The following is a 27,238-nucleotide window of genomic DNA, read 5'->3' as shown; positions in this document are numbered from 1 at the left end:
GTAGTACAAATATATAAAACATGAGTAATAGCCCGAAAGAAAGTATGAAGAAATTTTAAGAGTGGTATCATGTTGAAATTATGGGTAATTTCGAAGTGTCATGTAGTTTTGCGAGGAAAACCATTTCAATCAGTGTGTGTGTGTGTGTGTGTGTGTGTGTGGCGCGTGCGCACGCATATAGTGTGGTGGTTAGTAATTATGTGACCTTGAGCAGGTTACAGGAGATCTTTAAGCTTCAGTTTGTCCATTTGTAAAAAGAAGATAATAATAGGATCCACTTCATAGAGTTGTTACAAGGACATAATGAAGTGATGCACATAAAACACAAAGTACCAATGCCAGAAAGCTGGCACTGAGCAACCGTTCATCAGGGGTAGGAACACAGCAATGACTTTAGGTGTGATGCTGACGATCCGATTGCTGTTCCTGTATTTTTGTATATTTTCATTGATTCTCCACTATTCACAGAAAATTGTTCAAATTTCTAATCTTGACATTTAAAGATCGCCTTTGTTTTGCCCATTCTATCTATTTACTTTCATTTTCAACCCCCTAAGATGAGTTTTCTTCTCTCGTCAGGCCAATCTGAGATTTTTATGTACAGTTTTGTAAATGTTCAGCCGCCGAACGAATAGGAAGATGATCATACTCGGGCAGTTCTTCGTGTGCTGCTACATTTATATTCTCGGAGAGGGAGACAGACAATAGACATGCGAACAAACAGAATAAGAAAATGCTGAACCGTCCCGAGCTAGGCTGCTATTTCAGTGTTCTGCGCTGTTACCGTGTACTGCTGGTTGTTAACAGCAGGTTGCAGTCACTCTGATTGGTTAGTATCTGTGCCATATCCGTTGTCAGAGATTTTAAATATTACACAGGAAAATCAGTGTCATGCTCCCTCTTTTGCTTGGTTATTATTATCTTAAAAAATCACAGAAGTTCCCTTCATCAACCCAAACTCTTACTAGCCACCAAAGCTCAACCCTAACTCATCCCTCCTCTGCAAGATGCTTTCTCCCAGGGTTCTAGCCCACTCACCACTTCTTTCTCTAAGCATTATTATCTGTTCTACTTATTATTTTTTTTAGCTGGATAGGAAGATCCCTAGGGTAAAAAACATGCTGTTGTTGACTGGATAGGTTTTTTTCTCTTAATAATTTATCAAAATTTCTGTTACAGTACTGAACATACATACCCTATAAATATGCATTTGAACTAATGAAACATGTTAACTAAGAAAAGATCATTAGAAAAGATTCATCTAAATCTGATTTACTTCAAGAGCAAGTATCAACATTGACCCAGCAATAACACGTAAAGGAGACTTTATGGGATTATTTTCCCTAGGCCTTAGTAAGAGACCAGTTATGAGAGCAAACCGGGGCCTTGATGGAAGGCTTGGCCAGGAACAGTGTCGCATGCACAGTTATGCCACACTAGGAGATTTTCTTACAAGGCCATTTAAAACTAACTACTATGTGAGAAATAGCTAAAATCTTGGAGCTGTCTTGCCTAATTGAAGTGCCTTTTTTTCTAAGATGGTACGGTGTTGCCAATACCCAGACATCCAACTCAGAGGAGGAAACAGAAGACGTAAAGATGATAGCTTAGTGTTCAGCTTGGATCGAGAGTATAACTTAGAGAAAAGGCTGTATCCTCACCTTGAAAGTGCTCTGTTATAAAGAAATCAGTCAGCTTTATGCGGGCAATGCCCCAGCTCTGTATTAACTTCCAGATTAATGTCAGATCATACCCCAGGAATTATTCATGAAGCCCCTCTGTACAATGTAATTGCAGATTTTGGCATCCAGAGTGAGGTCTCATTGTTTTATAGATTAGCTTCTCTTCCTGTACTGCGGAAGAGACAATGATCTGACACAACTCTGTCTAGGGGGAAAAGGAGTTCATGTATTTCACATGAAAAAGCATTTGTCAAGTGAGAGATCCTCGGTCTCACTTTCACTCTGCCTTGAGAATGGGAACCTGTGGCCACACTGAGAGGAGATGGCTCCAGACCCATGAATGGTGACTTTCATTGCAGACCTTTCCCAAGTGAATGGAATGGCTCTTTATCTACACTTAAGAATTAGTTTTACCAAACCAAAGCTCTACTAATCTCTGCTACAACATCACCAAATGTAATTTATGCATGTGGATGAAGAAACCTACTGGTTTTCAGGGAAGGGTACCAACCAGCAAACTATCTAACTACAAGGAATCATTAGAGACTATTCAATGTAATCAAAATACTACATTGATATTAATGTAATATTAATACATTTGCAAAAAGGTTCAATATTTTTCTGCAAATATCAAGTTACCTTGGGGATCAGCACCCCTTAATTGTGAGATCTTTAGACTCTAAGATCCTTCAGACTGTGACTTGTAAATGTGAAGAATGGCAGTTTGTTTCTTAAATGGTGTTCGGTTATTTTACCATGTTTACAATAAAGATAATAATCTTGAGCCAATTTTCATGGGTTCACCTGGTACATGGGTAGTTTGCTTTCTATGGGATAAGTATGTGTGCTCATTAATGTGCATCTAGGGATATGTTGTATGTGTGTTTACATATATATATATAAAATGTGAATATACATGTATATGTCACTTTTGTATAAAAATAAATGTATTCTTCTGATTCTAATTAAAACTTGGTCTGGGGAAAACTAACAGAACATATACCACAATGGGTGATGTATTAACTTAATGAGAACTTATATTTTCTCCTTATCAGATTAAAGCCCTCAATCCATATTTCCTAGGTTCTTGGTCAGTATTAACTGGGTAACAGATTTCATAACTGCAAGTTTTTCAGTTTGTGAAATTTTTCTGGAAGACTATGTCTGTGAAATAAATTTTCTTTGAGTTTGAATCAACTTTCTCTCTGCTGTCTCTGCACCCCTATAATCAGGTCAACCATTTTTTCATGTAGCTGCTTGTCTGAGGCCATATATATACACACACACACACACACACACACACACACACACACACGTATATCTACATATATATATATATACGTGTGTGTGTGTGTGTGTATAGTGGAAATTATCTGGATCATTTAATCCAATGATTTAAATATTTGAGCAATAATATTCTCACCTATCTCATCTCTACTTGATTGTATATTTATAACTTTGACCTGAGCATGATTAATTACTGAGAAAAAAGATTAAGGGAGTGAAAAAAAGCAACAAGAGTTTTAGTACAGCAATTTTGAAAAACTGTATAAAGTTTCCTAAAAAAAACCCTAAAAATAGAATTACTATGTTATCCAGTAATCCCAGTTCTGGGTATTTACCCAAAAGATCTGAAGTCAGCTTGTCAAAGAAGTGTCTGCACTCCCATGGTCATTGCAGCATTAGTCACAATAGCCAAGTTATGGAATCAACCTAAGTGTTCACAGCAGGTAAATAAAGAGCATGTGGTATACACAATGGAATACTATTCAGCCTTAAAAAAGAAGGGAATTCTGGACCTCTTCAAGGAGAACTACAAACCACTGTTCAATGAAATAAGAGAGGACACAAATAGATGGAGAAACAGTCCATGCTCATGGTTAGGAAGAATCAATATCGTGAAAATGGCCATACTGCTTAAAGTAATTTACAGATTCAATGCTATCCCCATCAAGCTACCAATCACCTTCTTCACAGAACTGGAAAAAACCACCTTAAACTTCATATGGAACCAAAAGAGAGCCCGCATAGCCAAGTCAATTCTAAGCAAAAAGAACAAAGCTGGAGGCATCACACTACCTGACTTCAAACTATACTACAAGGCTACAGTATTCAAAACAGCAGGGTACTGGTACCAAAACAGAGATATAGACCAATGGAACAGAACAGAGGCCTCAGAGGCAATGCCATACATCTACAACCATCTGATCTTTGACAAACCTGACAAAAACAAGCAAGGGAGAAAGGATTCCCTGTTTAATAAATGGTGTTGGGAAAACTGGCTAGCCACATGCAGAAAGCAGAAACTAGACCCCTCCTGACACCTTACACTAAAATTAACTCCAGATGGATTAAATATTTAAACATAAGACCAAACGTCATAAAAACCCTAGAAGAAAGTCTAGGCAAAACCATTCAGGACATAGGCATAGGCAAGGACTTCATGACTAAAACACCAAAAGCATTGGCAACAAAAGCCATAATAGACAAATGGGACCTAATCAAACTCCAAAGCACAGCAAAAGAAACAGACATTGGAGTGAATCGGCAACCAACAGAATGGGAAAAAATTTTTTGCAATCTACCCATCTGACACAGGGCTAATATTCAGAATCCACAAAGAACTAAAACAGATTTACAAGAAAAAAACAAACAAGCCCATTCAGAACTGGGCGAAGGATATGAACAGACACTTTACAAAAGAAGACATACATGAGGCCAACAAACATACAAAAAAAATGCTCATCATCACTGGTCATTAGAGAAATGCAAATCAAAACTATATTGAGATACAATCTCATGCCAGTTAGAATGGGGATCATTAAAAAATCTCGAGACAGCAGATGCTGGAGAGGATGTGGAGAAATAGGAACACTTTTACACTGTTGGTGGGAGTGTAAATTAGTTCAACCATTATGGAAGACAGTGTGGCAATTCCTCAAGGACCTAGAAAGAGAAATTCCATTTGACCCAGCAATCCCATTACTGGGCATATATCCAGAGGATTATAAATCATTATATTATAAGGACACATGCACACGAATGTTCATTGCAGCACTGTTTACAATAGCAAAGACTTGGAACCAACCCAAACACCCATCGATGATCGACTGGACAGGGAAAATGTGGCACATGTACACCAGGGAATACTATGCAACCATAAAAAACAATGAGTTCATGTTCTTTGTAGGGACATGGATGAATCTGGAAACTATCATTCTCAGCAAATGACAGAAGAATGGAAAATCAAACACTGCATGTTCTCACTCATAGGCGGGTGTTGAACAATGAGAACACATGGACACAGGAAGGGGAGCATCACACACTGGGGTCTGTGAGGGGGAACTAGGGGAGGGACAGCGGGTGGTGAGGAGTTGGGGAAGGATAACATGGGGAGAAATGCCAGATATAGGTGATAGGGAGAAGGCAGCAAACCACACTGCCATGTATGTACCTATGCAACAATCTTGCATGTTCTTCACGTGTACCCCCAACCTAAAATGCAATAAAATATATTTAAAATTAAAGAAGGGAATTCTGTCACTTGCAACAGCAATTGGAGAGCCTTATGTTACGTGAAATAAGCCAGGCACTGAAAGACAAATGCTTCGTGTTCTCGTTTATAGGTAAAATGGAAAACAATTGAATTCATAGAAGAAGAGAGTAGAATGCTGGTTACAGAGGCTGGGGAGTGAGAAGAATGGGAAGATAATTGTTGAAGCCTACAAAATCTCAGACAGGAGGAATATAGTTTTTTTTTTAGTTCTATTGCACAGTGTGGTGAATATAGTTAATAATAGAGCATTGTCCATTTTAAATTTTTTATAAGAGTATATTTCAAATGTTCTCACCACAAAAAGTGTCAGGTATTTGAGGTGATGGGTATGTGAAGTAGCTCCATTTAATTCCACACTGTATTCATAAACCACAGCACCACTTTGTAACCCATAAATTTATACAATTATAAGTTGTCAATTTACAATAAAAAGGAGTAGAAAGCAGGTTACTAAGAATAGTTTCACACACAGTGATGAAGAGCAGGCCATCATCATGAGCTTGTTCTGTGATCCGTGAATGTTAACCTCAGGTTGTTTTCTACCATGGAAATTCATTAAAGAAAGATGCAATCCAGTACACAGTATATTCTAATAATAATTTAACTTGAAGTTTCATAAAGATATGATTGACCTTGGCCTGATGAACTGATGCAATTATTTCCCTCTTAAATCACTTCACCTATTTGGGAAATTGGATAAGTGAGGAAATTCATTCTATACAGTATACACTGTGTATATCTGTATCTTATACCTACAGATGCTCCACTTCTTAGCAGAGAAAAAATATCTTCTGAAGATCTACAATATCCCAGCTGCTCTTCAGCAACCCTTAAGAGTGTGTGAGTTAGTACCTGTGCAAGCCTACCAACCCACTTTAATTCTGAGAATCCTTCAAGAATATTCTGCACCATCGTTGTGTGGAGTTTTATCAAGCATCACTGTATGAAATAGAAAATGCATTTCTATTTCATACAGATGAAACTTTGAGCATAAGGATGTAATGTTTTGCTCTGTGTATTACTGAATTGGCGCTGCAACTCCTATGTTATTTTTTGTGGGCAAATATGTCCTTTCTATTTGTGGATTTTCCTAAATACAAAGTCTCCCCGACCCTGGATAATGAGAACTTTATAGCTCTTCTATCATCTTTTAGATTATGACATTTCCAGCACAGAGATCTCTCCATACAAAGGAATCTTTCATAAAATCATAAAGTGGGAACCCCAGATGAGTCATTTTAGATGGTCATATGATGGTCATTTAAATATTTGCTGAGTAAGTGAATGAATAGTCTCCATCTTAATGTGTGTCTAATACATAAAAATGGTTTCAACTATTAGCCTTCTTTTATGAGGTCCTACAAAGAAGATATCAATAATTCCTACAAAGCGAGCCCCTTTTTTCAAGAATCATAATATAAAGAGTATAATACTATTTGTCTTATATGGGTTAACTATAACAACCTCAGGAGACAAATAATATTATATATAGTATATGTATAACATATACATAGGGTTAACCATAACAACCCCTGTAATATATATAACTATATATGTGTGTTATACATATTTATAACACAATGTATATGTATAAATACGTATAACACACATATATAGTTAACATACAGTTATAGTTAATCTATACACAGTTTTTATATATATGTTAACTATGTATATATATATAACTTGTGTGTGTACGTATGTGTGTGTATATATAAACTATAACAACCACAGGAGACAAATAGTATTATAACCTCGTATTACAGAAGAGGAAACTCAGGCTTGGAGAGGTTATTTAACCTGTGTAAGGTCACATAGTTAATGACAGTCAGAGAAGTATTCATACCTAGGCAGTCTGTTTTCACGATCTTAACCCTCATCATATTCTGCTTCTTTGTGTTGTGAGAATATTAGGAGAATTATTCTGACTTAGCGTTATTTTATTTCCTTGTTGCCAGGCCTTAGTGCCAGGGCAGGGGCACATATAGTATTTGATTGTCAGAGAGAGATGTTAGAATCATTCATGGTTTTCACTCTGACAAATTCTGTTGTTTCTTTTTTTTCCCAAACACGTAGGCAGAATAAACTGGTATGCCTGCATACATGTAGAGAAGAAAGTGTATTTCTAAAAATCTCTGAAAGAAAAGAAAAATTTATTTTGTAAAACCCCAAAATTCTTCCCCGTGGCTTAGTGAAAAACCCACCAGTACCTTAAGGGGAAGCCTTTCGGCTGTTTTGGACCACCTCCTCAACAGCTGTCGGTCCATCCAGCAGAGGGCGGTCGAGGTAGCAGAAACCTCCAGGTTTCCAGCTGTGCTGCCTGGGCTCTTAGGCAACTCTGGAGACTTCAAAGTCAGGGGCTGAGAATGTCGTGTAAGATGGTTGCCGCGAGGCTGTTAGCACAGGAAGAAGGAGTCCTGTTTCTGCTGGAAGGAAAATAGACAATGAAAAGCCCATGATAGAAAGACTTTGGAGTGTCTCTACTTGGGACAGTGTTTGCGTGAGAAAATGTGGTGCTTTGTGTGTTACATTTAGAATCAAAACAGAGTTGACTCCAAGGACACTTTGGCGGGGACCTCAATTCCAATTTCATTAAGGAAAATGAGGGTGGGAGTGCGGCAGGGTGAAAGTAGGCTCACGTGAAATTACAGCGTTTAGATGTGAAGCGACCTAGCGGACGTCTAATCTGTTCAGCAATAAAATGGATGAAAAAGAATTTTGTTGTTGTTGTTTTATTTTATCACTATTTTCACAATACATAGTGATCAGGGGATTCAGACCAATTGTCCCAAGGAGACCAAACATGGCGCCCCCCCACTGCCATTCTTACATCTGTGACCTCGCTCTCTCCAGGCATTCTTGCCTCATGACACTGTCGTGAGCACTCAGGAGGGCCAGGATTACTGAAGTCAGCTTCTGCTACCTTCACAGAAAAGTGTTCAAACCATTAATTCTGCGCTGGGGTTATACAGTGTTATCATTAGGGAACTCTTTTGAACTCAAAATTATTTTGAAAACATGTAGTGTGTGTCCTATAGTGTGAGACAAAACTAGAAATTCAAAATATTCTGGTGAGCTTTCAAGGATGACCTGTGAAAGCCATGATAACTCGCTGCAGATAGGGACTGGCCGACTCCTCAGCGCTGCATCACTTGCCCTTTCTTCTAGAACATTCCTTTGAATATATTGTGCATAACACTGATTACCAGGCCTTCAGAACAGGGAGATGATGCAATAGCACATTTTGCAAGCTTTCCCCTCACAATATTTAATTTTTGCAGTTGTACCACATGGAATGAGCAAAAGGCTGTTTTCTCATTTTGACAATAATGTAGCAATAATAATAATAAATAAATAAAATATGTTCTCGGCTAGAAATCAGTGGGCTTAATTTCAGGGCAATACCAGTTTCTGTGGCTGGGTTATCAGCACTGCATGTTTATAATGGAATTACCAGCAGCTTCCTCAGCAGCAGTGGGCAAAGGGCTTGCACTTAGAAAACACACAGAATTGGAATCTGACAGTCAAGTGTCTCTGTAGCTCCTGATATCATGATTTGTGCTTTCTTCACCCAGGCAGGTGAACTCTTCATCTGAAAGTTATCACGCTTAGCCCTCACCAGAATGGACGCAGCCAGGAGCTGATCTGTCCTTCAAAGGGCACAATTCCTCTCTCTGCAGAAAAATAGAGGCAGCAGCCGGAAACTTCAATCAGCGCTTTCAGATTCCAAAACTATGACACTGTCACACTGGTGTCATTAAAGCTAACTAACCATATTAAACGAATATTAAAATATGGGCTCCTTTGCATAACATAATGAGCAAAACCGCTTTTAAGTTTCTCCCTGTGCTTTGAGGTGAGGTGGCATTTACATTCCCAAACTTTGAAGTCAGAACAAAATGTACAGGTAGAGGGTACTAGATCAAATAATAATCAACTTCAAAAAGCATTTTGGCTGTTGGATGTCCCAGGGCTAATTTCCTCTAGACATTTTAAATGTAAATGTCTAAACTCATTTAAAAATTGTAAATTGGTCTAGGTTCAATCAAAAAGCATCCTGACGCAGAACAGGGAGACTAGGCTAATTGTCATTTGTTTGTCAAATGAATTCCATTTGGAAAGCAATGAAACCTCCAAGCTAATTCTTTTAAGGTGAGCTGGTAGTTGTATTATCAGTTAAATGCAGTAAAATGCATAATCATATGATGATAATGAAAACTGAACCTGTGTTAGCGCCAGGGCTCTGCCTGCCACGGGGCATAGAGTGATGAAACTTAAGTACTGTAATGTTGCCTGGGCCACAATGGTACCAAGTCTGGTCTTTAGCCTTACAGACACTTTCTTTGCATTTTAAAAAACTTTATCAAAGCACCGTGGCAATATAGAAAATGTCAAAGTGAAATGCACTGTAGGCAAATTGAGATTTCATTAAGTTTAAATTTATTGCTTTTGACTGATGTATTACCATGCTTGTTAAGAACCAGTAATTTGGAATATCTGTCTGCCTGGTAAAATAGCTTTGTCTCCTTGCATATTACTTTGTATAGACTTTGAAAGACCACAGTAATTCAGAGTGAGCGTGGGCTGTTTTTTTAGTAATGTTTGGAAAATTGTGAGGCATCTGACCTTGTGCTCCGACAAACTTCCGCATACTTCGTCAAGGTATTGGAGGTTAATTATAGAACTCTCATTTATGGAACTTCTGTGAATCTTGACAACCCATATGATGTGTGCAAAAGTGGAGAATTGGAAACGTCTCTTCTGCTGATCTGTTTCTTCTTCATACTCATGAAGTGGGCATAGATGAGTGATGAAAGACGAATCATGATGAAGGATGCGCCGTGTTCAGTCAATAGAGAAATGGAACTATAGTGGTTTAGGAAAGGCAGATGAAATAGTTCAACCGAGATATTTTACAAATAAGGAAAGAGAGACCCAAAGGTTATAGAGCCCTGGCAGCAGTAGGCGAGAACCCAGGATGCCCTGTCTCCACCTTGATGTCACCTGCTCAGAAAGGTCTTCCTTCATAGCTCTAGCCTTGGGTCCTTTTCTATCAGAGTTGTGGGTCTCCAACACAGCAGTTGGCAACATTTTTATGTAAAGGAACACACAGTAGACCAAGAGGCAAAATCGATGATATTATGTAAGTACTTAAATGACAACAGAGAAAACAAATAGCACAATTTTAAAAACTCAAATTAGGACAATTAAGCATAATTTTTCGTAATGTAGGTCTATGAATGAGAAGACACATTCCACTTGCTGGGGTTCAAATGTAAAACCATTCTTGGCTATGGGCCATATAAAAACAGGCAGTGGGTGGCTTTGTCTGCAGGCTGGAGTTTGCAGACCCATGTTCTGTCACTTGACACTGCTTAGTTTTCTCCAGTGGACACAGTCGCCTTCTGATTGTTTACTGGTTAATTGTCAGTCTTCCCCCACTAGAACAGGAATATCTCTGAGAACAGAGGCCTTGTCTGTTCAGTGTGCCTGTGTGTCTCTGGCTCCTGAAATAATAATAGGTGCCACGGTCCCATGCCTGGTGCATTAGATGGTAGTTACTTGGTTGATGTTCTGTTAGTACAGAGTGAAACTAGTTTCTACCTCCAAACTGAATAAATAAGACATGTGACCTACCAAAGGAATAGAAGATGCTCCTTGTTCATTTAGCACTTCTTACTGACCTTATAGCAATGGTAGCACCGAAACAACTCAAACTTAGGTTATTTCTGACTTATGTCAATATTTCAGTCCCTGGATTCCTTTCTTATCTATTCTGTCATTTGGGCTATTTATAAATACCCTCTTGGTCACAATCATAAATGAGTTGAATTCTGTCCAGCTGCTCTGCCACTTCTCAACCTCCAAGTCTGGGTTTTCTGCAGGGGAAAGCAGCACCATGTGGTCATGTATGTTGGTTCAGGTTGACATCCTTTGTGAAACCTTTCCTGAGGACCCCAACCTTCACAGAGTCCTGTTCTCGGAATACCTCGTGGTCTGCGTCATACAGAACGTGCACTGTTCTGTTCCAGAGCAGCACCCTACTCTCCTTCTTTCATGGGTGTCCGTGTTATCTGCCCATATGGATGGGGAATAAGCCTGAGTAACAAACCCTCTCCTACTTCTTTGATATACCACACAGTACCTGAAACATAAAATATACTTAGAGGAATAAGATGAAAATCATCTTTAAAAGACCATATTGAGAATTTAATTTTAAAACACACATACCCACACATAGGAAGGAAGACTTTTCAAGGTAGTCATAACCAGCTTAACTTCTTATGCCACTTAATTACAATGAAAATTCATAATCAGAATAGGGACCTTAAGTCACTTTCACTGTGCCACCTATAAAGAATTTTTTTCATTATTATCATCATAAGAAGTATTTTATGAAGATGTTTCACATCTAGGTTTTTGGTAAGGCATTATTGCTGACTTCAGTTCATCAAGGGATTCAAAGAACGAGTAAGGTTGGGCTTGCCTAGATTGTACGTGGTAGAAATGCAAACCCTTCAGAAATCTGTTGTCAAAAATATACATGTATCCTGAGTGACAAGCTCAGAAATCTATACCATGAGTGTGCTTTTATCTGACATAAACTGTCTGTTCCATAAGACTCTGTTGGAATGAAGAAATTGCTCTGCTGGTCTAATCAAAAGAATTAGGAGGAGGAGAGAAATGGGCAGATTCCCAGAGTAGTCATCAGTCATTTCCACACTGATTAACATCAGAGGGACCAGCAGGGAGAAAATGTCCCTCCAGTCTTCTAATCGAGGACTGGTCTTTAGTCTTTAAGGCAGTGGCTCCTAACTGGGGGGAGTGTGGTCAGTTCTGACCCCCATGGGACATTTGGCAATGTCTGGAGACATTTTTTATTATCTTTACTTGGGAAGGGGAGTATTACTGGTATCTTGTGGGTAAAAGCCAGGGTTGTGGCTAAACCTCCTTTGATGCACAGGACCGTCCATACAATAAAGAATGGTCTGGCCCAAAATGCCAGTAGAGCCCTTGTGGAGAAATTCTTTTTTTAAGGCAAACGTCCTTCTTGGGGAGCCTCTGGAGTACAGATGGGAGTGAGTTGGAGCTTCCTATGTTGACATTTGGATCGTACATAATGGGACCAAATAATTCCAACTCTGGAGGGATCCATGGAATCTGAAGTATAGCATGGGGAAGTGCATTGGAAAGTGTCAGCCAATGAAGCATACTGCGTTGATGAATCTGAGGAAGAAGTCACCAAAACACCATTACCAGAACAATCAGCAAAGCCACGTTGTTTGAACACTCACATGTCCCAGCTGAAGTGTATCTTTTGCAGTCCTCCAGTGACCTATGAAATCCCGCTGCACTATCAATTTGCTAAGCCCTAACTAACCAAATCACTTATTTACTAGAAATTTTTCTGTGCTCCAGATTGTCTGTGATGAGAAAAGCACGACAAAAAAAATCTAATTTATAATGGGAATTATACATATATTTTAAAAATCAAATTATATTTTAGAATCACAACTTATTCAATATACTTTCCATTACTTTCTATGACTACAATGACAATTTGGCCTACAATGATGACTCTGAAGCAATGAGTGACCCTAATTCAATAATGAAAGACTACCTGGATATACATCTTATATCACAAGGCAGGGGAGATAAAAGGAATTTCAGCCAAGGTTGAAACACGAAGAAGTTTCTTAAAACTTCTCCTAATCAGAAAATTAACTCAATTCCCATATTCTAACGACTGATATTTTATGGAATGTTGTAATATTATATATTGAGGCATTGTGTGTTTATAGAACACTCCATGGCTTTCTCTGAGTTATCTATGATTCTCTGAGTTACCTGTAGTTATCTGAGTTATTATAGCTCTCTACAGTTATTAGAATGTAACTGGATTGAATCTTTTGAAACAAGTAGATAATATTATGCTCCAACTATGCTTGGTGCATCACATAGGGACTTTGTATTTATACTCTTGATAACAATCCGTGGGGGTTTAAATTATTAGTCCTATTTCATAAAGGCTGAAGTTTCGAGCTACTAAATGGCTTGCCCAAGGTCATATAGCTGGAAAGGACGTAGCTATCTATGAATCCAAGTCTATCTAGCTTAACTACTGCATGGATATATTGAAATGCTTAAATGCTCTTTGTGGTTATAGGCTGACATTTTTATGACTCCTTATCAAGCTGATACAAAAGAAAAATAAAAATCTGTTAGGCTATTTTACTGGTCTGGACAACCTATATTTCTGAGGGCAGAAAAGGGAATTTTATGGACAGACTTATTTGAGTTTGCATTGACGTAAGCAAGTTAACTGGGAAATAAACAATCAAATGAATAAAGAAACTTTCATTTGACCCTAGAGCAGCAGTTCTCAGAATACGGTCCCCAAACCAAGAACATCAGCGTCACCTGGGAAAATTGTTAGAAATGTAAATTTTCAGAACTCATTCCAAATCTACTAAATCGGAATCCCTGAGGGTGAAGCCAACACCCTGTTTCAACAAAGGCTCCATTATTCTGTTATACATGCATATTTGAGGATCTCTGCTCTAGATATAACTTATGTTACTTATGGTGTCCATTTGAGCTCATAACATTCACACTACTACATCTCCAGTACCTTAATTGAATTTTTTTCACATTCTGTGCTCTACATTTATTAGCAAGAAACAGTTAACAATAATAAGCTGAAGTCTCAGGCTTGTTTAAAAGGCCAGCTCCCCCAGGTGTATCCTAATGAATTCAACATGTGCTCAGCTCAATCTCCTGCATTTTCTACAGCTATAGGATTATAGGATGTTAACTGATGGCCTCAGTGTTGACTTGGCAGTGGCGCAGATTCCTGACTTTAGGTGAAGTTTATTCAATGTAGTCTTAGAATTTGATGTAGTTTAACTTGATAAGATTATTTAAAATTGGTAATCTGTATTTGATATGGATGATAACTCTTAATAATATGAAATAGTTGAATGTTCTTCATTCTGAGTAAACGGGAGATTGCTGTCTAATTCTTTTTACTCTGGAGCTTGCCAAACTTTTAATAGAAAACAATGTGCCTTCTTTAGATGGTCATTATAAAATAGAAAAACTTACTGATTCTTAGAGAATTCCTGCTTCATACACACACAACTTCTGAAAAGAGATTGTAGGATCATAAGTGACTCATAATAAAATTATCAGAGTGCATATTTTTGAGGGAGAGTCCTTGTTTTGATCCTTCTCTTCCATCCTAAGATGTCCCCTGTGAACTAGTCCAGGGTGGGAGGGGTTAGTGAAAGAACACTAATGTTCTACTCCGCAGGCTCCTCTCACTCCTGCTGCCCTTGCATGCACTTCCCAAAGATTGTACTTATTAACTTAATTCTGTTGGACTTGTAAGATGCAACAAGCAAATTCACATATGTCAATACACTCATTTATGGAAATGTGTGTTTCCAGGCAGGAACCAGTCAAGACAGTGGAGAAAAGAAGTGGAAGCCCCATTCTAAGTTATCCACCTGCCATCCTCCCCTCTGGATATTATTGGGATGATCTTCATTTAGGCTTAGATTACAGCTTAAAAATATCTTTAAAAAATGAATTTATTTAAGTCCATATTAGAACATGTAAAACTGTGCAACATACAAATGTAATAACAGAGTCGCTGTTCAGGTTGCCATAGGAGGGAGTCAGGACAAATGCGTCACCTTGAATAAGTTTTACCTTTCATCACGTTATCTCTGAATGTGTTACTGAATAATGAACAGTTTGAGGACCATGTTTATTTCAGCTCTGGAAATAGAGTCTGCCACTCAGGAGAAACAAGATAGATGTTTCAAACCAATAGCAGTGATAAGTGGCCCTGTGCGAATAAATTTGCATGAGGGACAAACTACAAACCCTCTCCATAGGCATCATGACACCTTGTAAGAGGAAGCTTGTGCTGGAGAAAAGTTGGAAGCAGTATGACACACAGAAGAGAGGAAAAAAAAGGCCCTAACCAACTGCCCCCACCCCTTAGAAGCAGCAGAAGCAGAGGCCCCATTTGGCTCAGGGTCTCCAAGACCTTTTCAAAGTAAAAGTCAGACAGCTGTGATAGTCCAGCCTGTAGGATAGTGTCCTAGGGATCCACAAGAAATAGCACCCATCGGACAAATACATAGGCGTCATCTGCACAGCTCCCTCACCAGTGCAAAAGCACTCCTGGTGGAAGCAGACATTTGGAAACAGATAAAGCCCATGAAGAATGCCTCTTTTTGACTTCTGAGATGAATGTAGATGTGAGCACATTACTGCTGTTTTAGGGAGACTCTTCTCCATTACAGATAACTGGTATTGGGAATATTGGATTACCTAATAATGGCTTGCTTTAGTTCTGCCATCAGCACTTATCAGGTACATTAGTTTAAAACCTGCAATTTTGAACTCAGCATGATTGAGCTTTCCAAAGATTAAGTTACTAAACTTTTGTTGGTGAGGGTCTCTGTGAAATTTCCTGAAAAGGATAGTCCTCCTTCTTTGTGTGAAAGTGAAGCCAAATCACATACTTTATTGATATTTATAGACATACAAATGATAGAGCTAATGTACTTTAATGCCTGCTACTTGATGGAAAGGCTGTGGGCTGTGCTTTTGGGCTTTTGTTTTTCTTAAGATAATGTGGAGTACTGTAGTCTCTTTGTGAGCCTAATCGGAGTAGGTGGCTTTTTTTCTTTCTTTTTGTTTTCCCCGAAGCCTTATTTCAGAAAAAGGCTTACATCAAAAGTCAATTTCAAAAAAGGCTCTGTGTGTGCCCCTGATACAGGCACCGTCTTCACAGTGTCCTAGCACCAAAAATACATACCTATGTCTCCTTAGTGGCTTACGTGGAAACCGTAGGAACATGGAAGCTTTAACAAAGGCGAGTCGATTTTAACACTCTGTACTAAAAAAATACCTACACTGAGGAAGAGAGTCTTAATCTCCCAGCCATGAAGATTTAATGTTTTCAGAGTAATTTTACAGACATTCTGCCTGTCAAGGCCCAGTAGGGTTTAGAGTTCTCGAGTCCCCACAGGTTTAAGCATCCAGGCATGAACCAACTTCGTAATTTTTGAGCAAGAGGAATAAATGTTGATCCATGGTGGCTGAGCAGAATTAAGAGATAATATACCTGCCCTTTCTTTAGGGAGTTTGCATACAACTTCTGCTCATTAGAGGTGAATTATAAGACAATTTAAGGAAAAGATAGACCAACTACCCCCACCCCTGACCACACACACACACACACACACACACACACACACACACACACCCAGTTCAGCCTTCAGGTCTTTCACTGTCTGGAAGCAACAAAAACAGGAGCCCCATTGGGCTCAGGGTTTCCTGAGTCCTGTTCAACATAAAAGTCAGACAGAAGATCCACCAAAATTGGTAATAAAGTCTTCAATTTCTCCAAGAAAAGGAATGATTATATAGGAAAAATCATAAATGGCCTGTATGTATTGATAAGATACTGGAGAAAGAGGTGGGGTTTATCAAAACAAAAACATCTGGTGTCCACCGAAGCCCATTTGTATTCTGGTGGTTTTGAACATTCTGAAAGCTTACATTTCTGGGAGTCATTGGTAAAATAGATTTTTGGTCACTAGTGTTTCTGTGACGGTCATGGTTAAAATGTATTTTTAACCTCAGCAACGTCTAGGGCTTTGGTCATATTTTGATTTAAAAAATTAGACTGAAAAGTTTATGAGAAATATAAACAGCAAGCCAAGATGAGTAAGATGCTTTATGCCTAAATTTGTGTATTACAAACATAGCAGAAATCAAGCTATTTCATGTCACCATCCTAATCCACACGCATTTAGCACCCACGTCAATGTTATTTGCCTCTCAAGTCACATACAAAAAATCTGTCTTAATAAGTCAGAAAACTAGAACCTGTTTTTGTATCATTTCTAACAACCTGGTAGGGGGTTCAGTTTCCATTTAATCAGAAGGTGTTTTTAATGGTAAGTTGCTTTAAATGGTGAATCTGAAAGAAATACTCTTATTATCCCACTGGCATTAGACAGAAAATTCTGAATTCTCTTTCTCTACTGCGTTGGTTCTGAATCTTGAATCGGGATATAAGAGGAATCTTTCTAGGAAACTCTCTTTTTCTGACCTAAATTAGAATTTAGAGTGGAATGAGATCTTCTCCCTTGTAGACACTCCCAGCTTGTACTTCTCACTGGTATATATTAAGTGTCTATTACATAGATTCACTCCCAGGTGTGGGAATGTATGCAAATACAATCTCCAGTCTTACAAACAGTCTGGCCAAACTCTCTAAAGGGCCTCTGGCTTCAAATGGGGTGTTAAGTAAATGGTTCATTTCATTTTTTATTCAAGCATCAGGAGACTTAGGCTTTTTCTCTAGCCATTTAAACCACCTATGAATTAAGATAATGAGAAGAATTGAGTATTTCTCTTTAAACAAGATATACTGTTGTCAACTGCAGGATAAAGTCAGGAGTTAGATTTTGCCTGGATGCTGAATTCTCCCAGAGCACAAAGGGTGTGCAGAGGACAAATGGGTGAGGGAAAACTAATGGAACATAGGGTTCCACAGTTTCTTCTCAGAGACGCAAAGAAAGGAAAAGCGAAGAGCTAGAGGTCACCCTGATAAGTACAAAGAAGTCGCTTCCAGCGCTTTCTCCCATTGTGCCTGTTACACTTATTGGTGTGAATAATGTTGTTTTGTTTTCAGAAAGACAGTCATGAGCAAAAAAAAAGAATGGTGAGTGATAAGCCGAGCTCAGGAAATTTGAGAATGACACATTTGTGATAATATATGTTAATTTAGTTGGAAAGATGTGAATATTTTCTTAAAGAACAAAGAGAAAGACAGACTCTAGCTTAGAGTCACTCACTTAGACTTTTATACAGGCATTACCCATGTTCAAAATGCACAAATCTCCTGGAAACAGTTTTTTTTTCTTTCCCAAATACATTTTGTTGTGGTGGCTTATTTATTTGAAATTACCATATTTGTCTTGCTTTGGAGATAAAAACTCTAGTGGAGCCAGACTTCAAATAGATGATGTTCTGAGTACATCAAAACAAAGAAAGTGTTTCTGAAACCAAATGAAAGCGTTTTTTGAATGACTCCCTCATCCATTCACGTCTCCTTTCAGCTTAGCGGCTCTGGCTCAGATAAAGTCCCGAACACCTCACAGCCTATTCAAAAGTATCAGATTCAACTGGAGGTGAAGAAAATGGGCTATCTGCAGTATTCATGAGTTGGAAACTTCCCAAGTTTGACCACTGCCTGAATGACTTTACAACTGCTTGGGGTATGCATTACATAACAGATATTCACAGGCACCCAGTGCTCCTATCAAGCCAAGCCTTGTAAACCAGTCCAAAGGACACCCACTCCCACCTACCACTCCACCCCAGCCCCATTCTTTCCTAATTCAGTCCCAAGAAAAATACTGCCTAGTCTTTGAAGTGTGCTATCCTACTCCTTGGTTTACCAGACTGAACTAAAGGCCTTGATAATATTCTTCAAGTCCATGAACTAAAATGTTTTGTTTTCATAGCATTTGGGGTAGTTTTTTCTCTAATTGGAACAAAGCACAGTCTAGTACACCAAAACCTTCGGAAATAAGGAGACAGATTCCTTTACAGGGACAAGGTGAGAAATAAGCAAGAAAGTATTCCGCAGTCTGAGTGATCCTACTTCTGTTCTGCCCAACGAAAGTGGAAGTTTTGAGGCCCTACTCTAGGATAAGAAGTTGCAAGATCAAAGTGCTATTTATTTTTAATAGTTTGTCCTCGAAGTCACTGTCATCTACCTAATACCCAACCTGAAACTGAGGTCAAACATAAGTACTTAGAACCTTATACCTCCAGAGCATGGGGTGGTAGAAAGATATCCTGAATCTGAGTCTTCACTCTGTGTCTCAACTGTAACCTTGGGCAAGCAAGTAGATTCTTCTGGCCGATTTTTACATGTAATTAATGAGGGTACTGAATCTCATCTCAAAAGCCACACCATTTTATCTGCTGTTTTCCTATGCAAAATAGCATCGTAGCTAGATGTTAAGCCAAGTGGGTCTAAACCGACTCTGAACCTGGTGAGGAAGATTGAGAGCAAAGGCCTCAAGAATAACAACATGGTTACTAGGCATCTATGGAGGGTCGAATTACGCCCCTCCAAAAGGTAGGTCCACATCCAGACCCCTGAAACCTATGAATGTGGCCTTATTTGGAAAAAGGGCCTTTGCAGGTATAGTTAAGGTAAAAACATTAAGATGAGATCATCTTGGATTACCTGGGTGGACCCTAAATCTCATGACAAGTGTCCTTGCAGGAGACAGAAAAAGAGAAGACAGACACAGAAGGAAAGCAAAGTGAAGACGGAGGCAGAGATTGGAGTGATGCAGCCACAAGCCAAGGAAGGCCTGGAGCCAACCGGAAGCCGGAAGACCAAGCGAGAATTCTCCCCTGGAGCCTTCAGAGGAAGCAGGGCCCTGCTGGCCCCTTGATTTCAGACTTCTGGACTCCAGAACTGTGAGAGAACAACTTTCTGTCATTTTAAGCCATCTGGTTTGTGGCATTTTGTTGGTGCAGCTCTAGGAAGCTGATCCAGTGCTGGTGTGGCGGCTGTCCTTCATTTTCCTCAGGGACTGCAGGCACACACTCACTGGAGGTTGCACTGGGCTATGCCAGGCACAGAGAGCCATTCCTGTTCTTCTCTGATGCCAGGTTGGGCTCAGGAAAGACTAACCATGAGACCTTCTGGAAACCTACAGTGCTGTGGGGTATACATGAACTGCCATTTCATGAAAAAGCAGCCCTCTTCTCCTGCCTTTACTGTGTAACTCCCTAGACCCTCTTGGTAGCATGGAAAGTCCATGCACTTGATCTCAAGTACACTTCCTTAAGGGAGTGACTGGTCCACTTATAAGTTTTCTGAAAGGTTTCAGGAGGTAAAATTTGGGGGGGGGGGCAGGAGTTTATTTATTAGTCGTTGGCTGATCTTAGTAGAAGGCAGAGAAAAGGGATGAAGATAGAGGTGCCTGCTCTGTCATCCTTACCTGAATCTTCTTGACCACCAGCAGAGAGCAGCTTGTGCCAGTGGGAAAGAAAGAATGAAGATGTCATGGGGGTGGCCCACAGGCCCAACTGGGAGGGAAGAATTCCGACTGATAAGTTAACCTCTAGAGAGGCTGTCCCAGTCACTTCCATGCAATTCTGTGTGTCTCTGAGCTGCTAGTGTTTTGCTGGAGAAGGGGGACAGTGAGATGAGCTCACTGGAGATGAAGGCACTGCTTTCCTGGCATAGCTCTCACCTTCATGTGGAGCTCTCACATCTGGGGCTCCAACATACCACGTCCCCCAGTGAGAGGCCGAGGAGGGAGATGAGATGGCTCAAGACAGCTTACAAAGACCTTCACCACCCATCAGGTCCCTCCTGATCCCTGTCCAGGCTCATCTTTGATGCGCACTTAGAACTGAGCACCTCAGTTTGGCTAACTGGCCCCTGCTTCTTGTCCCCACTTCCCTGTGGGAACTTCAGAGTTCAGCTTAGCCATCTCTGCTCTAGGGGAGAGCTTTGTGATCCAGATTGGGTCATGCACCTTTTTGAGGAGCTAAGCCACCTTGACATTACTTGATGAGTGCACCTGTTTCACTAAATTGCCAATAATCTTTCCTACCTGACTTTATCTCCTATGTAAGCTCCTTAGAAAGGGGCACTATATCTGTTTCCTTTTTTTGCTGCACTTTATATATATGACATTAATATGGCTTCATACAAGTTTCAAGCATTACATAAACATGGTAATAAGAAGTGAATGTCCCCCTCACCCTACTACACCCTCATTCAGTGTCTAAAAGGTAAAGTCTTTGATAACTATTTGGCAAGTCTCCTTCCATATCTGTAGTTTTGCATTCACAAACATGTGCACATATACTCTAACCATCCTTCCTTCCATCCATCCATCTATCATTTATATTAATCTATCTATCTCTCTCTTTCACTTTACTGTGTGTTTTCTGCAAATTGCTTTTTTCCTTTAACACCAGGACTTGGAGATCTTTTCATTTTGACACATGGTGATCTAGATAATTTCATAGTAACTCACTCCCTGAGAGACAGATGATCAGGCTGTTTTCGCTATTACGAGCAATGCAGCAAGGCTCAGCCTCTTTCATACATAGACTGCATAAATGTAACTATTTCTTTTGGATAGCTATAATTGCTGAGTTAACTTTTTAACCACTGTGACAGTTTCCACAGGGAGCCTGCCTGCCCCCTCCATCCTTTGCCTCTGCACTTGGAGCTGTCCCCAAATGGCTTCTCTCTCAGGGGCATTTCCCCCTCTTTTTGGAGCTGCAGTTTTCTGCCGGACTCTTGGTGTACTTTTCCATAGATTTGATCCCTTCTATTGTTCAGAAATTTCCCAAAGCCCTGGTCAGTCTCTTGTAGTTTCCAGCACTGTTACGGGGACACGTGCACACACACACACACACACTCACACACACACACTCACATCTCTGTTCTGATAATTTGTGAAATGTGGAATGTAGGAGCCAGCAGACCTGTGGGTTTTGCCTGCTCTCTTGAGCTAGGTTGTCACAACCTCTCTATGTCTAGCACTCAGCAACATTACGTGACAACTGTTAGGCAAGGAGAAAGTATCTGTTGAGAGAACAAATGAATTTTGTTTTAGGCAGGTACCAACATTTGCTCAAGGACCAATGATCCCTTAAAGGGACTGATTTGGTAGTGATTCCTGTGTTACTGGATTATCCCTCAATTAACCACTCACAACTACAAGATACTGTGTGGTTGACTACCTATGTGGGGGGTAAAAATGGAGTGGCTTTAAAGGAAAACATTTGCATTCTTAATTTCCATATAAATTCAGGCTAAAGGATGATTCCTTGTTGCTCATGAGGGCCTTGAAACCTCCTACCAGACAGCAACAAGTACATTTAATGGAACTTAATCTGATGACTTGCGTCCCAAAAAAGGACGTGTTGGTATACAGGTCAGGCACTCAGCTTTTAAAATTTTCCTTTAGAGAGGTGCTACCACTTAGATTTAAAGGGATACGAGACTGTTAATGGTCCAGCATCAAAGGATGCTTAAAAGCAAAGTACATGCCCAGAATGCTTGGCTGAAATTTGCCAAGTTCCACTTGAGATTCACAGAATCTCTCCAGCAACCTGGATTCTAATTATTGAGCCCAAACGGTCCCTCGTCTCTGGCCCTGCGCTTGCTCCCATGCCCCCACTGCCAGGTGCTGCAGATGTGAGGCCTGCTGGGCCTTCCTTGGCAGCCATCTGTCAGCGAGGCCTTTGCTCCTCCAGGCAACAGGCGTGTTGATAAGAATATACACTTTCTGCAGTTGACAGACTTTGCTATTCAAAACACTGTTAAATAAATGGCTATAGGAATTTAATTAGCAACTTCCATTAAGAGATTAGATGAGAAGAACAAAGAGAAACCAAGGAAAAGCCTTCTTAATAAAATCGGAGAAGCTGCAGAATTATTCATAGCATAACAAAGGAATGGAGAATCTGCTCCATGAATTGTTAGAGGTGACAGATGTATTCCGATGTTTTCTCATGGCCTCGTTGGTCTATGACTAATGAGGCACTGTGTGAAGGGCAGAACTTCAAAGAGCACCTCTCACTGGCTGTAGCTGGTCGCAGGTGTGGCAATGGGCAGTGCTGCAATGCAGATGAACCTGTGTGCTTTCAGATGTAGCCGTGTGGCCCCTGGAGTTTGTGGCTAGTTGACTTAGCTCCAATATGCAGGGATTGACCCTAAATGGGCCAATCAGCTTATCACTGTGCCACGATCTCTGGTGTCTCTGTCAGTCAGTCGGCTGACTCAGAGGTGTGTGTTCGGTCCAGAGGGGCAAGAGGATATAAATGGACCAGAACAAATCCATCCATTCTATGAAGGAAACTGACTTTGATGAGGTATTCAGCAGTATCTCTGTTATGCGTCTATGGGGAAGGGCAGATATTCAGTTTTGTGTAAGGTCAGGGGAACTGCAGACCCCATTTTGTTTACAGACATTATTTTGGCTAACAAAAGGTTGGTTCAAGATCCTATGGTTGAAAACTCAAGCATGAATTTCTGTGATTTCTTTTTTTTTTTTTTGAGACGGAGTTTCACTCTTGTTACCCAGGATGCAGTGCAATGGCGCGATCTCAGCTCACCGCAACCTCCGCCTCCTGGGTTCAGGCAATTCTCCTGCCTCAGCCTCCTGAGTAGCTGGGATTATAGGCATGCGCCACCATGCCCAGCTAATTTTTTGTATTTTTAGTAGAGACGGGGTTTCACCATGTTGACCAGGATGGTATGGATCTCTTGACCTCGTGATCCACCCACCTCAGCCTCCCAAAGTGCTGGGATTACAGGCGTGAGCCACCGCGCCCAGTGGAATTTCTGTGATTTCTTAACGCTAATGTTCTTCCTAAAGAACGCACAGTAGGGAAGCAGGTGAAGAAATAGGTCACTTAGAATTGCATTCTGGAAATCAGGCTTCCACCCAAAATGCTACCAACCATTCCTCACCAATAGCCACTTCTATCAGAATGAACTGTTTCCCCATGCCCCTGAGACAAAAGAATGGTTTCTGCATTACAAAGTATCTCTTGCTTTTGATTTGAGTGAAAGTGTTGATAAACAGATTTAGATAAGAATCCCCAATGCCACATCAGATAGTATCAATGAAAATAACCTTGTTATCCTCATTTGTTAACTGACATAAACTCAGATGTTGTAAGATTATCTTTACATTTTCCAGAGGAAGTCTGATATCCACAGAAAATCTGAAAATACAAAGATTTATATAAACTTCGGTTTGCAGCAAAACTGACCCATACTATAAATCTGTCAAATACATGTGTGTATATGCATTTTACTGGACAGATATGTCTAGTAAAGTTAAAATACAATTTTTATGAGATTATGCTTAGGTCCAAAGTCAAAATTAGGTAAAAGATGCATTAATTAATAACTGAGTCATAGCCTACATACTGTGAATACAAGATATCTATGTAATGGGTTCTAGTTACTAAAAGGTTAATTAATTTTTTTTATTTCCAAGAAAAAATAAGGCAAATTCAAGACAATGAGATAGATGGGTGGATTTAAGTGAGGGAAAGAAAGCTGGAAAATTGCTGATGGCTTGGCAAAAGAGCCAGAGGAAATTATCATCGTTGTCTTTTGTTCTTGTGAACTGAAAGCTGTTTCTTGTAGTTGTTAGTGTAAAACGAACTAAATTAGAGAATGTGTGATTTCGGTGGTGGATGAATGCAGCCTGGCCTACTTCGTGTGGGTCACAGTGCTGCTCGTAAGCCTCTGTAGGCTGATGCAATGATGGCCTTGACCCCTCCTGGGGCTGGGACGTGCTGGTGGGCTCTCTAATGCCACCGCTCCCTCCTGTTTGCTCCCTGGGGCCCCTTTCTTCATCTACTCCAGAAAAAGGCCACTTTATGATGCAAGACTTATCATTACACACAGTCTTTATCATTAAGGAGGGGGAATCCTTGATCTGTATTTCCACAGAAAGAAAGGGGGAGGGGGGGCCACTGGCAATAAACATTGTTTTTGACACTGTTGGCAAAATGGAGTCCCACTAGTTCCCCCACTCCAGTTTCCTTTTCACTGCAGTAGACAGTGAAACACACCTTCCTTGGAATCTGCTTCCTTTGGATTCAGCTTCAGAACTGAGCCAACTGCCCTACTTCCTTCATAGACCTGGGAAGCCAAAAGGGCTTTCCTGCTTCTCACTTCTGGCGTCATGGAATGTCCCTGCTGCCCTTGAGATGTCTCTGGCTATCAGCCAGGTTTTGCCCCTGGAACCTCTTGCTACAATACCATGAAGTTTTCCCAGGCTTCAGCTCCAGACAAGAACACATATTTCCCTCAATATCTCTTGAACATTTGCTGTACATCAGGCTCTCTGTTCTAGGCACTGGAAATACTGCAGAAAAAAGAAAGAGAAAGAAGTCTTTCCTCATTGAGCTCACTTTACAATGGAGAGAGCTAGGCAGCAAGTAGCAAAGGATGATGGTAAGCACCGTGGTGTTTCCTCAGCTGAGAGAGGAAAGATTGGGAATTCCTTTCAGGCATGGAGTGAAGACTTAAATCCATCGTCAGTTTATGATGGAGTGTGTGCACAAAAATTAAACACCTCCTTAGATTTTTTTTTTTAAACCAACATGGAACAGAACATCTTGGAATGAGGACGCATTCTTGGCTCTTGATCTTGAGAAGTCAGAGGTGGCCAAAGCTATTTGGGGATGGAGAGGGCTATCTGATCTTTAGGGAACAGCCAGCCAGCTTGTCCCCAAGATTATCCTTCAAGGAACAACGCTGTCCCTCCGTCCTGCAGTATCTCTTTTAAACTTATGTTTAAATAGCTATACTTAAATGATAAGGCGCTAGCCTTTCACCTCCAGGATCCTAACTGGATTCAAACTCTGGTCTTCTGGGAAATGAGTTTGGTCGTCTAAGCTGAGCCTTGTAGACAAAAGTCCTTATCTCCAAACTCCAAGCATAATTCAGCCCATCATGGCAGCACTGGAAGTCTGCTCTCAGGGAAAGGAAGGGAATGAGCTGGGGTTGAAAGTAAATTATTTGAAGTAGTTAAATCAATCCTGAATTCAAATCCCAACTATTTAAATGATAGTACCTTTCTGTCCAGACTACAAAAACTGCTTTTCAGCACTATGCTTTTTAGCTGCATTCCAAAAAGTGGGGAAAGTAATTTAGAGCAGTTAAGCCTCCAAAAATGAGGTCAAAGCTGCAAAGAAGCACAAGCATGAGCACCTTAATAAATTTAAATTTTCTTTGAATAGTTTCCTTATCTATCTCTGAAGAATAAGGGACGCCTTTGCCTCAGATGTGCTTCAAGCAACGACTGTGACTTTTATCTCTAATATACTTGAAGATGTCTAAACATGTCAGGGAAATATCATGTGCAAAGATTGTGTGTTCTAAAGCAAATTCGGTTGGTTTAGAATAACATAACCAATGTTGTCCCCAAACACTCTAAAAATAGAATAGAACCAAGAAGGGACTACAGAGGAGCCGGGCTCAGGTTTACTCTGCTTGACTCAGAAAGGAATAATTACAGGAGAGGAGCTTTGACGACTTAGCCTATTGATGAGAAATATGTCATTGAGGGATACTTGGACTGTTTTGAATAGTTTGCTTTCCAGGTATTCAGACTCAGGCATTTATTTCCCCTGCTTTGGGCTGGCTCCCACCCCTCCGCCTTCCATTTATCAAATTAGCATTTTGCTCACAATAAAATGGATGACAGTTTCATTACAGAATGGCATCACTTGTCAAACTTTGAATTACTGATCATAAAAATATCTGTTATGCTTTGAAGGATTGTTGGAGGACTTCCATTTATATATATATATATATATATATATATATATATATGTATTTTTTTTTTTTTATCAGTAGGACTGTTTAGTGCAACATGCACAAGGGAAGAACAGAGACAGGGAGGGGTGGGGGCGAAATCAAACCCGGCTGAGGAGCCCAGGGTTTGCTGTCTCCTACCCATACAAACAAGCCTCTATCACAGCTCTAGACAGCAGAAATAAAAGGGAGCTTTTTGGCTCACAGCTATAAAAAAAATTATCATAGTGATGAAGTTCCTCAGCCATCAACAGAGCTGTGATAACGCTGTTTGATGATGATTTTCCCATGAATGTTAAACAGCCGCCACTGCGGAGGCAAAGGAGCTTATCTGCACCTAATACTGATCTCTAATTCCTGCCCTTCTTGAACCATCCATTTTCTAACAGCATTAACTGGCAAATTTACATCCCATCTTAATGCTGCTAAAGAGGACAGGAGATGAAGAGTAAATGACAGCAGTGTAATGAGGGTGGCTTTTTTCTCCTTTCTCTTTAATGGCTGAAGATTTACACAATTGTCTGTAAGCTTATATAGAGAGCTTACCTGAACCTTTTCCCAGCATGGATTCAACTT

The 27,238-nt window shown here is 40.0% G+C and overlaps 1 long non-coding RNA gene across 10 annotated transcripts in view; it reads right to left on the bottom strand.

Annotated features, from left to right (window-relative positions):
- Nucleotides 1-27,238, bottom strand: part of LOC144578513 (uncharacterized) — a 206,731-nt gene that overhangs the window by 114,606 nt on the left and 64,887 nt on the right. For 7 of the 10 annotated variants that reach the window (XR_013524435.1, XR_013524426.1, XR_013524428.1 and 4 more), the window contains one exon: nucleotides 7,449-7,664. The exons of 1 other annotated variant lie outside the window; for it this stretch is intronic. This is a non-coding gene — a long non-coding RNA (uncharacterized LOC144578513). Of the gene's footprint in view, nucleotides 1-7,448; nucleotides 7,665-9,864; nucleotides 10,105-27,238 lie in introns of all 10 variants that reach the window. 2 more of the 10 variants (XR_013524434.1, XR_013524436.1) reach the window with 2 other exon arrangements.

This window comes from Callithrix jacchus, chromosome 12 (genome assembly GCF_049354715.1).
Source record: "Callithrix jacchus isolate 240 chromosome 12, calJac240_pri, whole genome shotgun sequence".
NCBI lineage: Eukaryota > Metazoa > Chordata > Mammalia > Primates > Cebidae > Callithrix > Callithrix jacchus.
Note: the sequence above shows the minus strand (reverse complement) of the source record. Positions and strands in the feature narration are given on the sequence as shown.